General features: G+C 41.6%; 1 non-coding gene across 1 annotated transcript; it reads left to right on the plus strand.

The window, feature by feature from the left end:
* The first annotated feature begins 10,314 nt into the window (after positions 1 to 10,314).
* Positions 10,315 to 10,443, plus strand: LOC115068960. The gene has a single exon (XR_003848318.1). It is a non-coding gene; the product is annotated as a small nucleolar RNA SNORA33 (small nucleolar RNA).
* The last annotated feature ends 5,468 nt before the right edge of the window (positions 10,444 to 15,911 follow it).

Raw genomic sequence — 15,911 nt, forward strand, 5'->3', positions numbered from 1 at the left:
GGGGGTGGGTAGAAGGGTCAGGTATGGTATGGTGGTATGGTGGCACATGCCTGCAACTGTAATCTCAGCCTTTGGGGGCAGAGGTACAGAGATCTCTAGGTTACACAAGAGAGAACATACTTGTTACTGTGTATTGAGCATTCATGGTAATCACTTGCTATGAAAACTATCTTCCTATAAAAAAAAGTGTGTGTATGTGTGTGTGTGTGTGTGTGTGTGTGTGTGTGTGTGTGTAGAGGAACAGTTGCCTATGGGTGTGAGGGTGGGCAAAAGTCACCTTTGGGTGTCTTCCTCTATTACTCTCCACCATTTTTTTTGAGAGAGAGGGTCTCACTTTGCAGCCCTAGTTGTCCTGAAACTCACCATATAGACCATGCTAGCCTTGAACTCACAGAGATCCACTTACCTTTGCTTCCCAAGTGCTAGAAATAAGGTGTGTGCCACTACACCAGGCTTCCACCTTATTTTCTGAGAACGGCTGGCTCATTGAACCTAGAGCTTGCTGTTTCAGTTAGATCGACTGGTTAGCAAGGAGTTTGTCTCTTTGTGCCTCCCCCCTCGCCAGGGTTGGGTTTACAGGCATGCACCATTCCAGATTTTATATGGAATTCTGGGGATCTGAACTCAGGTCTACTTTACCCTCTGAGCCATCTCCCCAGATCGAGTTTTTAAGTTTTGAAAACTGCAGCCCATATAAACAGGGCTATTTGTCCTTCCAGCAGCTTCCTCCAATGAGTATCTTACATTACTAAAGTACAATAAGAAAACTATGAAATTCACAATGGAACAAACTTCTTTCTGAGACAAAGTCTCTCTAGGTAATCCAAGGTGACCTGGAATTCACTATCCAAACTGGCCTCAAGTTCATGGCAGTCTTCCTGCCTTGACTCCAGAGCGCTGGAATTACTCTGCACCATTAACAGACATGCTCTACTATGGCAAACTCTTAAAAAAGATTTTGTTTATCTAGTGTGGGGGAGAGGTGGGCTGTGCATGTGAAGGCAGGTACCTGTGGAGGCCAGAGGCATCGGATCCCCCTGGAGCTGGAGTTGAAGGCAATTGTGAGTCACCCATGTGAGTGCTGGGAACTGATGGGTCCTTTGTAAAAGCACTATGCACTGTAACCACTAAGCCATCTCTCCTCTAGCCCACTCTGAATTTTTTTTTTTTTTTTTTTTTGTCTTTTGGTCTTTTTGAGATAGGGTCTCCCTGTAGCCCCAGCTGGCCTGGAACCCACTATGTAGACCAGGCTGGCCTTGAACTCACAGAGATCTGCCTGACTCTACCTCCCAAGTGCTGGGACTAAAGGTGTGCATCACCATGCCCGGCCTGCTGAAATTTTAACCCAAATATAAATCCATGAAACAGCCTCTGTCTCCCATCCTTTTCCTTTAATAAAACTACTGATCAGCTTTCCTTTCCTCCCCCTTCCTTTCCTTGGGATTAAACTCAAGGCTGTGAACATGCTAGGCAAGCTTTGTACCACTGAGCTGCATCTCCAGCCTCACAATCCATTTAAAATTAACTCTTATCTAAGATGTGCGGTCCAGGTCCACAATTTTTTTTTCTTGTGCTAATGGATATCCAGTTTCTCAAGGACCATTTCCTGAAAAGATTATTCTGTGACTCAGTGGTATAGCCCTTGTCAAGCATGGGTGAATCTCTGGGTTCTCTCTCCAACACTGCAAAAAAGAAATACATCAATAAATAAAGATAGAGGGTACAGGATTCTTTTTTTTAATGTTTTTTGAGACAGAGTGTCCCTGTAGCCCCAGCTGTCCTGGAACTCACTATGTAGACTAGGCTGGCCTTGAACTCACAGAGATCTGCCTGCCTCTACCTCTGAGTGCTGGGATTAAAGGTGCACACCACCACACCCAGCGAGGGTGGAGGATTTATTTCAGAGCACTTGCCCCGAAGGTGCAAGGCCCTAGGTTCAAAATCCACCACCACAATAAAAGAAAACACAACTAATGAACTAAATAAATAAAAAGGTAGAAAAGACTACTTTTCCCTCATTGAAGTGCTCTTCAGTGAAGTATAGTTGTGGGTTTGTCTATGTCTGGGCTCCATGGCCTGTTTCATTGATCTGTCTTTCCTTCCATACTCTCTTGGTTACTGTAGCTTTATAGTAGGCCTGCAACTAATAGTACATTTTAACATCAGATAGAGGGATTCCTTTCTCCTTATTCTTTGTCAACTGTTTAAATAAATTAGTTCCTTTACCCATCCACATAAATATTATTTTATTGTTATTTTGTGTGTGTGTTGGGGCGAGCTAGTTGTGTGGTGCATATATGTGTGGTGTATACATGTATGGAGATATACGTGCATGGGCAGGCCAGAGAAGGGCATTGGGTGTCTTCTTCTATTGCTCTCTGCCTTACTGTCTTGAGGCAGGGTCTCTCACTGAACCAGATGCTCACCATTTTACCTAGGCTGTTTGGCTAGTGAGCTCTCACGGGATCTGCCAGTCCCCACCTCCCAGTGCTAGGGTTATAGGCATATGCAACCATGTCTGGCTTTTTACATGGATGTCAGGGATTTGTACTCAAATCTTCATGCTTGCAGAGCAAGCTCTGTACCCACTGAGCTATCTCCCCAGCCTTCTTTCCATATCATTTTTTTAAATCTTTTTTTTTTTTGGTCTTTTTGAGACAGGGTCTCCCTGTAGCCCCATCTAGCCTAGAACTCACTATGTAGACCAGGCTGGTCTTGAACTCACAGAACTCTACCTGGCTCTGCCTCCCCAGTGCTGGGACTATAGGTGTGTGCCATCATGCCCGGCCCATATAATTTTAAAATATTCTTAAAATTTATTTATTATTATTTCATGTGTATGAGTGTTTTATGTACATGTATTTAAGTGCACCCATGCATGCAATGCTTGTGAAGACCAGAAGAGGGCGTCAGATCCCCCGGAACTGGAATTACAGACAGTTATAGCCACCATGTGGGTGCTGGGAACTCACCTGGGTCCTCTGCAAGAACACCAAGTGCTATTAACCACTGAACCATCTTGCCAGTCCCCTGGCTGGGATCTTAACATTTATTTTAAGACATTTCATTTATTTGGGCTCTACTAGACATCTTGACACATGGTCAACAATCAATTCCATACACTATAAGTGTTCTTTAAATTTCACTGTCATTCAAAGCAGAATATGCTAGTACCAGCTCCATTTTACATACGAGGAAACTGAGGCATGGACAAATTGAATAACTTGTCTAGTATAATAACTTATATAATGTCACCTTCCTAACAAGCAACAGAACTGGAATTTGAACCAAGGTAGCCTAGTTCTTGAACATGTACTCTCAGGGCTGGAGAGATAGCTCAGCAATTAAGAGCGCTGACTGTTTTTTGCAGAGAACCTGGGTTCAGTTCCCAGCACCCACATAGCACCTAACAACTGGCTGTAAGTCCAGTTTCAGGGCCTCCAATATCCTCTTCTGACCTCCATGGGCATTATACAACATGGGTGCACTTACATACATGCAGGCAATTCACTCATACATGTAAAAACAATAAATAAAAGCTGGGTGTTAAAAAAAAAAAAGCAGTACGGGCATGGTAGTGCACACCTTCAATCCCAGCACTTGGGAGGCAGAGGCAGGCGAATCATCACTGCCACGCCATCCACTTTCCCACACAGCCTCTTCTACCGCAGCACTGCGGCGTGCTGTTAGCTGTATTTCACTGCTATGTTCTATGACACTTCCCACATCAATGCCTATTTGCTAGCTCAAAGCTCTCTTAAACTCAAAGATCTCATTCTGGAGAAATAACTTTTACAAGTATATTAATTCCTTAGGACAATTTACAAAATAATGTCATTAGTATTAGAAGACATGGAGATTACTTTTATTTTCCTTTTTTATGATCACAAAAAAACCCAATGAAATTATGCAAGATAAAATAAAACAACCTAAGCTAGGCGTGGTAGTACGTGCCTTTAGTCCCAGCACTTGGGAGGCAGAGGCGGGCAGATCTTTTTGAGGTTGAGGCCAGCCCCTGGTCTACAGTGAGTTCTAGGCCAGCTGGGGCCACAGGGAGACCCTGTCTCAAAAATAAAAATAATAAATAAATAAATTAAATAAATAAATAAATAAATAAAATATTAGAACATACACTCTCATCCTCTGGGCCTTGTTGCTTCTCTTTGAATATAATTATTTCATTCAAGACATTTTTATTAGCTGGGTGTGGTTGGTTACATTTGACTAAAATTCCTACACGTTGGAGACTATGGCAATGAGGATCAAGTTAAATACTATTCACTCAGCTACAGATCAGGTTCAAGGTCAGCCTGGGCTACCTAACAACATGTCTCAAAAAACAAACAAAAAAAATCTCTTCTGGCATGGTGGCACATGCCTTTCTTTAGTCCCTGCACTCAGGAGGCAGAGGCAGGTGGATGTCTGAGACTGAGACCAGGCTGGTCTCCATAGTGAGTCCAGGCCAACTGTGGCTGCCAGGAGACCCTGTCTCAAAAACACCCCCCAAAAATTTTTTTTTAAACCTGCTGGTTCAAAGCACTTCAGTAGCCACAGATTACAAGGCAGACCTGGTCAAACCCAAAAACCACATGATACACAGCAGTCCTGAAAACAGCATCAAGAAACCTAGTCGCAAAGATATGATGAGCCTTTTAAGGGGTTGACTCCCAAGTTCCTGAGGAACATGCATTTTGCCAAGAAGCACAAGAAGAGCCTGAAGAAGAGGCAGGCAGGCGCTGTGAAGGCAGTGAGCTTAGGTGTAGAGGCTGTCAGGGCCCTTGGGAAGCCTGAGGAGGTCAAGCCCAAGATGCCCAAGGGTCCCAACCGCAAGCTCTGCCAACTTGCTCACCCCAAACCTGGAAAGTAGATTTGTGGTTAGATATCAAATGTTCACCAGCTCTGCCAACCAAAGACCAAGGCACAAAGCAAGCTGAGGCTGCAGCTTCAATTCATTCCAAGGCTTCAACACATGGATTGGGGTGATTCCCCCTGACCCCTGACACTATTTGCAGATGGTTGGTGTCCTGTGCTGATTTTACAAATAAATTTCAGGCAAGAAAACACCAAAACCAATAACAAAATGCCCAGAAATTTAAATTAAACCAGATGTGGTAGTACACACCTGTAATCTCAGCACTTGAGGGGTGGAAGCTGGAGGGAAGAGCAGGAGTTCAAGATCATCCTCAGCTACATAGTTAACTGAAGGCCAGCCTGGGCCAAATGAGACTTCATCTAAAAAAAATAAACAAAACTCAGCCCCTCTCATGGAACTTCCATTATAAAGGGAGCTGGAGAATTTATGGTATGAGTGTAAGAAGTATTGCTTTGTTTAAGTGTCATTTTACTATTCCATTTATATTGGGAAGACAGCTACCCTCAGTTACAGGTGCTGGGGTTTTACCCAAATTATGTGCCACTCATTGGACATAAATATGCACCATAGTTCTGCCAATCATCTGTAGACTAGAAAATCCCTCAGTTGGTAGAGAACTGGGAGGACACGGGGAAGTAGGAGCTAGTCCACCAAGGTGCCAGAGCTGTCTAGACATTAACTCTTGTGTGGTTGGAAATCAGACCACACCTGCACCGAGCAGGTATTCAAGGGACCCAGAAAATATGCAAAATTCTTGGGCCTTTTTGCAGTCTCTGAAAATGGGCCACAGAGTGCTCAAAAAAAAGCTCATGAGCAGACTTGTGACAGAACGATAAGGAAAACAGGTGCTTTATGCTATTTTCTAAGAAACTTTATTGAAGTGCGCTATACAGGAAAAGTGCAGAAATCATTAAATGTACCATTCCGTGTATTTTCTCCTGTGGAACCAACACCCAAATCAAAGAAACAGAACATTATCGGCCTTCCAAGAGTCCCCGTGCCCTGTTTGGTCCCTATCCCCAAGGACAATCACTGTCATTTTCTTTTGCTTGTTTTGTTTGGTTTAGATGAGGTTTCAAAATGCAGTCCTAGCAGCCTGGCATGCCATACAAGATCAGGCTAGCTTTGAATGGTGGTAATGCTTCTGCTTCATCTTACCTAGTGCTAGGTTTACAGGTGTGGAGCACCAGGGCCTGAGGCCTGACTATCTGAACTTCAATCACCGTAGATTCATTTTAATGTCTGGAATTGCAGATAAATAGAGTCATACAGTGGATCTGCCTTTCTGTCTGGTTTCCTTAACTGAACATTATGTTAGTGACAAAGTTGTGTTTTGTTTATTCTTGTGCAGTGTGGTATTCCATGGGGTGGGATACCTTAATTCTATATACCTGGACACAAAGGCTGTTTCCCATATTAAGCTATGCAAATAGTAGTGCTGTTAACATTCTAGCACATAGTTTGGGGAACAAAAGCACACAAAAATCACACATTGGCTATAGCTCTAAGGATGAACTTTTTGGGCCACAGAGGTATATGTGATTTAACTAGTTTTAGTAGATATTATCAAAATAATTTCCCAAAGTCATGTCATTGTTTTACACTACTTTCAAATTTTTTGTTCTCCTTTATATTTAATAAAATATTTATTTTTCAAAATTTAACAATTTTTAGTATGTGTGCTACCAAAGCAAGCATTCATTTAATTTTTTAAAATTTTATTTTGAGATAGGGTCTCACCATGTGGGCTGGAACTCACTGTGTAGACCAGCCTGGCCTGGATCTCACAGAGATCCACTTGCCTCTATCTCTCAAGTGCTGGGATTAAAGCTTTGTGCCACCACACCTTGCTTTAACAATTTTTTACTTTTTATTTTACTTATTATTATTGTGTATGTACGTGTGTGGATGATGTGAGAGTGGGCATGCCATGGCACACATGTAGAGATCAAAACACAACTTTGTGGAATTGATTCTCTCCTATTTTTGTATGGGTTCTGGGGATCCAACTCATGTCATCAGGCTTAGTGGTAAGCATCTTTCCCCACTGAACCATCTCACAGACCCTCCCCTAAGCTAATGCTTAATCATTTAGTATGAACAAGTGTGGCTCATTTACATTAAGTATCACATTTAATCCTCTCAAAAGCCCTATGGGACGTGTTTTATAATTTCTTTACAGATAAGGTAGTCTAGAGAAGTGAAGCAAATTATCCAAGGTCAAAGCCAGTAACTAGTAAAGCCTAGATCTAAACTTAGATCTGTCTAAATCAAGAGTATAAGATTATAAGTCATTTTGTATGCATACATAATTTAAAAATTAAATGGCTCTCAGACACATATATTGTCTTTGCGTCTGACTTCAATGAAGGCAAACACATTTGGTGCCTACTGTGTACTACTTAAGCTAATATGAATTTACTTTTCCTTGACATTCTGTCAGTTACTCTGGTTAGGAGACAACTGAGTTTTTGAGGGTGCTAGAGAGCTGGCTCAGCAGTTAAGACCACTGACTGCTCTTGCAGAGGACCAGGGTTCAGTTCCCAGCACTCACAAGGGGCTAACAACATCTGTAACTCCAGTTCCAGGGGATCTGATACCCTCTTATGGCCTCTGCTTGCTTTGCACATATGGTGCACTTATACATGTAGCAAAAATGCTCATGCACATAAATACAAATAATTAAAAAAATTTTTTTTTGTCTTTTTGAGACAGGGTTTCCTTGTAGCCCCAGCTGTCCTGGAACTCACTATATAGACCAGGATGGCCTCAAACTCACAGAGATCCACCTGCCTCTGCCCCCCAAGTGCTGGGATTAAACATGTGTACCACCACACCTGGCAATTAAAAATTTTTTTAAAAATATTTTGTTTATTATTTTCATTTTATGTATATGCATGTATTGTCTTCATGTAAGTGAGTGCACCTGTGTCATGCAATGCCTGCGGAGGTCAGAAGAGGTGGTCAGATCCCCTGGAACTGGAGTTATGGGCAGTTGTTAGCTGTCATGTGGGTGCTAGGATTCGAACCCGGGTCTTCTGCAACAACAACCAGTGTTCTTAACCTCTGAGCCATCTCTGCAGCCCCACAAATAATATTTTTTGAATGATAATAGGAAAGATGAAAAGACACCTGAGTGGACAGAAACTAGCCAGGGTTTGGTAGGGCTTTAAAGGCAGCAAAAGTCCTTTGTTTTAGCTTGATCTCTGTTGTGATAAAACACTGACCCTAAAGCAACTTGGGGATGAAAAGGTTTATTTCCCTTTACACTTCCAGATAATAGTTCTTTATTGAGGGCAGTCAGGACAGGAACTCAAGGTAGGAACCTGAAACAGAAACCATGGAAAAAAAGCCACTCACAGACTCACGAAATCGCTCACTCCCTGCCTCATGCTCAGCCAGCTTTTTTTGTTGCTGTTTTTGGTTTTGTATTTTTTTATGTTATTTATTATTTTGTTTTTATTTATGTGTATGAGTGTATTATCTACACATATATAAGTGCACCCATGTCGTGTAATGCCCATGGAGGCCAGAAGAGGGTATCAGATCCCCTGGAACTGGCATTCTGGATAGTTGTTAGCTGACATGTGAGTGCTGGGAACCGAACCTGCAAGAGCAGCCAGGGCTCTTAACCGCTGAGCCATCTCCAGCCCAGTTGGTTTGGTTTCTTTGAGATAGAGTTTCCCCGTAGCCCCAGCTGACCCGGAACTTGCTACATAGACCAGGCTGGCCTCCATTTCACAGAGATCTGCCTGCCTCTGCCTCCCAAGTCCTGGGATTAAAGGCTTGCACCACCATGCCTGGTTCATATCTGTTTCTTGAAGGCCAAAGAAAGCAGGATGAACCTGAGGGCATTGGCCAATCTGGCAGGACCAGACTGCATAGTATATCAACACTCTGGGTGACAGATGATGTGGCTGGCCAGCCAGCTCATGGCCCAGCATTGGGTTTCCTTTTGCACCTCAGTTTCAGATGGCCCATTGTGGGCCTGCTCATGATTAAGACTGAAATAGCAGCCTACTTTGCATGCCAGTTCAGGCTGCATTTCAGTTCTTGTTTCTTTGAAAAGGATATGTTAGGGAAGCAGTGTGAAATGTCAGGTTCCGGTCTGGTATTCCCCCACTTACCTTCAGCCATATAGCCTGACTTCTGTGGGATTCCCATTCTTGCCAGAGCACCACTCCCTGCATGCTAGGAGACTCCTCTGATTCAGAAGTAGCTGGATGACTGATGTTAGGGTCTTGTGAGACCAGATTTCATCACCTTATATCACCTTCCATGGTCTGGGGAGAATTCAAATCAGTTAGTCCATCCCATCCTCACTTAGGATTTATTTATTTATTTATTTTATTTATTTATTTATTTATTTATTTATTTGTTTGTTTATTTTTGGTCTTTTTGAAACAGGTTTCCCTGTAGCCCCAGCTGGCCTGGGCTGGCATTGAACTCAGAGATTTGCCTGCTTCTGCCTCCCAAGTGCTGGGATTAAAGGGGTGGCCCACCACACCTGGCAGACATGCTTATTAAAGACAAGGAACTATCTAGAACTGTTAACTTCTTAAGAAGAGGCCTATGTGCATTTTCTCAATTGTCTATTTTAGAGATGGTTGGCCTGTGTTAGTATCTAACCCTACCTGTTTTAAGACATCTTAAATTGAGTCTTTCTTTTCCTGTCTTGGATATGAATGGATAATAGCATCTCATTACCCTCAATAGTCTTTAAGTCTTTTCCAAATACAGGAGCATGTAGATCTTTATCACCATTCTGAGAGGCTCAAGTTCAATATGCAAGATGCAGAGAACTTGGTCTTGAAGTTGTTTGTCTGTTTTTAGACAGGTTTCAGGTAGCCCAGTATGACCTTAGACTCACTATGTAGTCAAAGATGGGCTTCAACTCTTGATCCTCTTGCCTCTATCTCCTAAGTGCTGGTGTTACCTATATGGGTCAAGTAATACTCAATTTTGGTGGTGCTGGGGATCAAATCACAGGTTTCATGCATGCTAGACAATCACTTTACTAACTGAGCTACATCCTCAGCCTGACACACAGACTAATAAGCATGGAAATTCTCAAAAAGGGATATATTTGTCCTTTTTTCTGGCTAGTGGAGCTTCTCAGAGAAGGCTAATGCCCCTTTTAGAAGTAGATAGTTTTCCTCTGAATCCCTTTTTCACCCCTTTATTTTCTGAAGAGCCCTTTCCCAGTTAGCTATCTCTATGTCTGCTTTATCCAGGAAGCCTCCTTCCATACTATGAGTGGCAGACCCTAAGAGTGGGGAGTGTGGAAAAAGCTAGACTCCAGAGTGATTGATCAGAATTGCTCAAGGACCCCAAGAATAATAAATGAACCTGAACAGTTATGACAAAAGAAATGCAAATTTTAAGGACCCAGGTACCCTTTTCATTTATAAAACTTGCAATAAATAAAAAAAGAAAGAATAAAGCCAGTCAACTGATCTGCTGATCTGAACGTGTATCTGCAGAAGGCTAGAAAAGCTGGCAATAGTAAGGCCATGTTACAAGCCTTAAGGAACCTATAGTCATTAAGGTCCCTGAGAATGGCTATAATACTGTAACACTGGGGGAATTTTCATAAGATTAATTAAAACTTAACTAGTTCTAAGAAATTGAAAAATAAATTGTAAAAAATATTTTTTAAGAAAAAAAAGAAAGAAGAAAGAATATCCGAACAGCAAGTACACAGTTCAGTGGCCATCTTCATTCCGTTAGTGGGTTATAAACGGGTACCATTTCAGGAAAACCACTGGGAGATGTATGCCAATTAAATTCCTGCTAAATTATCCTAAGAAAATGATCCAACATATATACAAAGATGCAAAACTATTGATAAGACTAAAACAAGTGGAAACAACTTATATATGCATAGACTCATTTAAATATTAAATTATTTGAATTATTTAAATGCTGAGTAATAAGAGTATTATTTTAGTGTTCTGGTTAAATAAGTTGCAACATATTCTACCAGTGGAACACAAATGCAACCTTTAAGAAAGATGTTTTAGGCTTGGCATGGTAGTGCACACCCTTAATCCTAACACTCTGGAGGCAGAAGCAGGCAGATCTCTGAAATCGAAGCCAGCCTGGTGTACATATCCAGTTCTAGGCCAGTTAGGGCTCCAGGGAGACCCTGTCTCACCACCCCCCAATTTTTTTATTATATTTTTATTCATTTTGGGTGGAGACAAACACATGCCTGAGTATATGTATGGAAGTCAGAGGACAATTTTTGGAAGTTGCTTCTCTCCTTGCATTATGTTGGTCCTGAGGACCAGTTTCAGGTTACTAGCTTGGTGGCAGGCTCCTTAACCCACTTCCCCAAGAGAGATTTTTTTAAAATTTATAATACCATGAGAAAATGCTTTAAAATTTTTATTATTAATTTTTAAAATCATGTGTATGTGCATATGTGTGCAGGTGTCTGCAGAAGCCAAAAAGTATTGGGCGCCCTGGAGCTGAAGGTACAGGAAATTGTGCCTCAACACATGGGTGCTAGGAACCAAACATGGAAGAACAGCAAGCACTCTTAACCACTTGGCCATCTCTTTCTCCAGCACTGAGAAAATGCTTTTAAGCAGTGTTAAGTAAAAAGAAGAAAAAACAAAACTATATATAATCTGATTTTTGATATGTTAAAAAATAAAACACAAACAGAAAAAAAGGAAGCTGAGTCTGATGTGTTGTTTGTTTTGGAGACAGGATTTCACCCTGTAACTCAGGGTGGCCTGGAATTCACTATGTAGACCAGGCTATCCTCAAGCTCTTGACAAATCTGCTACCATAGCCTCTCAAATGTTGGTATTAAGGTGTATACTACCATGCCCTAGCTGTTATTTTTTAAGGACTTTATGCATTTCATCTAGGTTGCTAAATTTTTATTCATATAAAAGCATTAAAAATAATATTCCGATAATATTCTGTTGTCTTTTCAGTGTCTCTAGGAATGATGTAGTGACATTCTCTTTTTTATTTGGGCCAAAAGCTGTGTCTTTAGGTCTCCCATGAGCATCTTCCTTCATTGCTGACCATGGAGGGTCAATTTCCGATTTAATTAGGGCTATGAAGAGGAAAGACAGACTCCAGAAGCAACAAATTACAAACTCAATGTTGACCCTGGGCAAAATTCTAGCAGAGGTTCGTGAGCACCATAAGAAGTCCCACACTCCTGAGATCACTAGGTACAGTTATGCTGAAGGCTAGTGAAGGGAGAGGGTCATTAAACCAACGCATGCAAGAGTGATTTTACTATGACAAATAGTGACAAGGGCCAGGACAGAGTAGTACAAGATGGGGGAGGAGCATCACAAGGGAACCTAACTTAGATCCGTTGGAGGCACTGGGGAGGTAGTTGGTCTAAAGAAAGCCTCTAAAAGAGGTTCATATTTAATTTAAAGAGGAGTAGGGGTTAGCCAGCAAAACCATGGTGGGACTCTGAGTAGAATAAAGAACAACATATCAGTAATAAAAATATTACGAATTTTTTTTTTTTTTTAAACATGGGCAAAAACCTTTGGTCAAGGGTTTAGTGAGTTTGAGGAACTGAAAGAATGCTGGGGTTGCCAGGAGTGGAGGAGTGAAGTCAGCTGGGGCTGGAAAGGTAAGAGGATGGAAATTATGTAAGTGCTGAGGAGATGGCTCAGTGAGTAAAGCACTTCCCAGAACCCATATAAATGCTGGTAGTAGAGGGCATCAAGGAAGAGACTCAATGTCCACGTGTGTAAACATGTAAACATGTGCACCCATACACACACGCGCGCGCGCGCGCGCACACACACACACACACAGAGTTATGTAAGGTTTTCGGGGGAGGTTGTGCTTGTTGTTTTTGTTGAGAAAGTCTCCCTGTAGCCCCAGCTGGCCTGGAACTCACTATGTAGACCTGGCTGGTCTCAATATCACAGATATCAACCTGCTTCTGTCTCCAGAGCACTGGGATTAAAGGCGTGTGCCACCAGTTATGTAAGTTTTCGTCGAGGGGAGTGACAAAGAGTTGAGCTTTGTTTGTTTTTCTGTGCTGGGAAAGGAGCCCAGAGCCTTGTATATGCCAGGAAGTGACCTACCACCAAGCCACGCCCCCAGCCCAACAGGCTGGCTTTTATTTGTAGGGTGCTAGGAAGTCCTTAAAGGAGCTTGAGTAAGAATGTGAACCTCTGTATTTTCACTTGTGGGAATAGGCATTATTTACCCTAATCTATGAGAAACTATGAAGAAATAAATGGGAGAGGAATAGTCATCATAGAAAATTTTACACAAATACAAGATGAGACACAATATAAATATGGACTGACATGCATCTCCCACCAGAATCAAAAGTTATCAGTTTGAGCCAGGTGTGGTGGTACATGCCTTTAAACCTAGCATTATGGAGGCAGAGGCAGGCGGATCTCTGTGAATTCAAGGCCAGGCTGGTCTACATAGTGAGTTCCAAGTCAGCCCCCACTATAGGGAAACTCTGTCTCAAAAACACCAAAAAAAAAAAAAAAAAAAAAGAAAGAAAAGAAAAGAAAAACTATCAATTTGAGCTGGGCATGGCAACACAAAACTCGTGGTATGTGTGTGTGTGTGTGTGTGTGTGTGTGTATACTCACACAGAGCTAGCTTTTACATACTAAAGATTTGTAGCATTTCCCTTAAATTTTTAAAATGACTTTTATGTTAATGACCTTAATTTTATTTATTTATTTATTTATTTATTTATTTATTATTTAATTTATTTTGATGCCAGGATTGAACTCGGGACCTCGTGCATGCAAAAGCAGGTGCTATACCCCTGAGCTACACTCTCAGCTCCTAATCTTCATGTTCTCTCTTATGTCTGTATCTGGTAGAAATCACATTTCCATGAAAGTAAAATACTGTAGTTTTTGTTTTCTGAGAGAGAGGCCTATGTATCCTAAGCTGGCCTTAAACTCACTATGTAGCCAAGGATAACCTGAACTCCTGATCTTCCTGGTCTTCCTGAGTTCTGAGATAATAAGTGTGCATCTCATCACTCAGCTTCAGAGTACTATATTACTTATTATAGTGGGTTGGTTTGCAATAGTCACAAATGCACACATCACTAGATTGCTTCTTTATAGAAAACATCTGAAACTTCTAGCATATCCCTGTTATAGACACCTTACATCCTCTTTATCATCATATCAAACATGTCAAGTGTTATAAAAATACAAAGAAGCTTACAATTTGAAGAGGTTCTAAGAATTCCTGAAAATTGCTATTTTTTTATTGAAAATTTGCTGTAGTTTTATATATTAATACATTCATTTAGACAGGGTCTCACTATGTAGTCCAGGCTGGCCTTGTACTCAAGATCCTCCTGCCACTGCCTCACAAGTTCTGGGTTACAGGGATGGACTGCAATGCCTGCCCGAGTTACCACTCTTTCCTTCCTTTCTCCTTCCCTTCCTCCTTCCTTCTATCCTTCCAGCTTTCTTTTCTTTGATTTTTTTTTAAACAGAGTAACATGTAGTCCTGGCTGACCCTGAACTCCTAATCATCCCGTTTCTACCTTCCAGTTGCTAGGATTATAGGAATGCACCACCATGCCAACTATAAAATCACCGTTATTTTTTAAATTTGTTTAGGAGCTTGTGTTTGTTTCATTTTATGTGGTGTGTTTGGTTTTTTTAGATAGGGTTTCACTGTGTAGCCCTGGCTGGCCTGCAACTTAGAAAGATCTGCCGGCTTCTGCCTCTGGAGTGGTGGGGTTAAAACCATGCCCACTGCACCCTGCTGATTTTGCTTTTTTTTTAAAGACAGGGTCTGAACTCATGATGATCCTCCTGCCTTTGGCTTGAAAGTACTGGGGTCACAGGTTTTGATTCTTTACCTAGCTCCTGTCTAGCCGTCTTAATCTTTGCTTCTTTACAGACATCAGTTGAATTGCTAAAAATACACCCAATGCCTGTTCCTTCATATTAGCACTCACTTTCATGAAGCTTACCCTCAATCTGCTTCTACTGTTCAGATGGATATTCTTTTTCCGACTTTAGGTCTCATCGCCTCTCTGTGCATTTGTCTGTGGAAGCATCTACAAGTGGCTACAACCTATAGCAAAAGCCGATAACACTGAGTAGAAGCCAAATAATGTGACATTTGAATTTCCATACGCAGAATACTGCAACGAAATTGTCAGTTTAAGTACTTACTTTGCCTCTGAAACTTTTCTGTTGGATCACCATTCATCAGATTTATGTAAACTATGCATATCAACCCATTACTATTTATTTTCAAGGAAACTTGCTGATAGCAGGAGGCAGGGCCAGGAACATCACTTCAATTTGAAATGAGGTGAGTCTACACAGATGGGCTGCTGACGTCATTAAGATAGTTCAAGCTTTCTTTCTTTTTTCTTTTTCTTTTGCCTTGCCTGGGATTGAATCCCCAGGGCCTCAAACATGCTAGCCAGTTGCTCTGCCACTGAGCTACACTCTCAGCATTTTGTCTTCTAAGACAGTGCCTATCTACATAGCCCAGGTTATCCTCAATTTTGTGATCCTTCTATCTTCATATAAGCAAGTAGGCTTACATGAAGCAGCAGATATTCTACTGCCAAACTTGAATATGCTTTTGGATGTTTTTTTAGCAATTCAATCCTACCTATAGAGTGCTGGGATTTTAGACATGCATTACCATACCTGGCTCAGCCCATTTTAATAGCTTCCTGTATATATAGTCCACAATCTCTGCATTGACCCAGTGTGTGGGGGGCAGGGGGAGGTGCTGGAGAGATTGCTCAGCAGTTAAGAGCACTGACTACTCTTGCAGAGGACCCAGATTCAGTTCCCAGCACATACATGGCATTTCACAATTATCTGTAACTTTAGTTCCAGGGGATCTGATGCCCTCTTCTGGCCTCCATGGGCACTGCACACACAGTTATGCACATACATACCTTCAGGCAAACACTCATAAAATAAAAATAAATTTTATTTTATTTTTTTATTTTTTTAGTCCTTTTTGAGACAGTCTCCCTGTAGCCCCAGCTGGCCTGGAACTTGAAATGTAGAACAGGGTG

This window comes from Nannospalax galili, unplaced genomic scaffold, assembly GCF_000622305.1.
Source record: "Nannospalax galili isolate Female #2095 unplaced genomic scaffold, S.galili_v1.0 scaffold229, whole genome shotgun sequence".
Lineage (NCBI taxonomy): Eukaryota > Metazoa > Chordata > Mammalia > Rodentia > Spalacidae > Nannospalax > Nannospalax galili.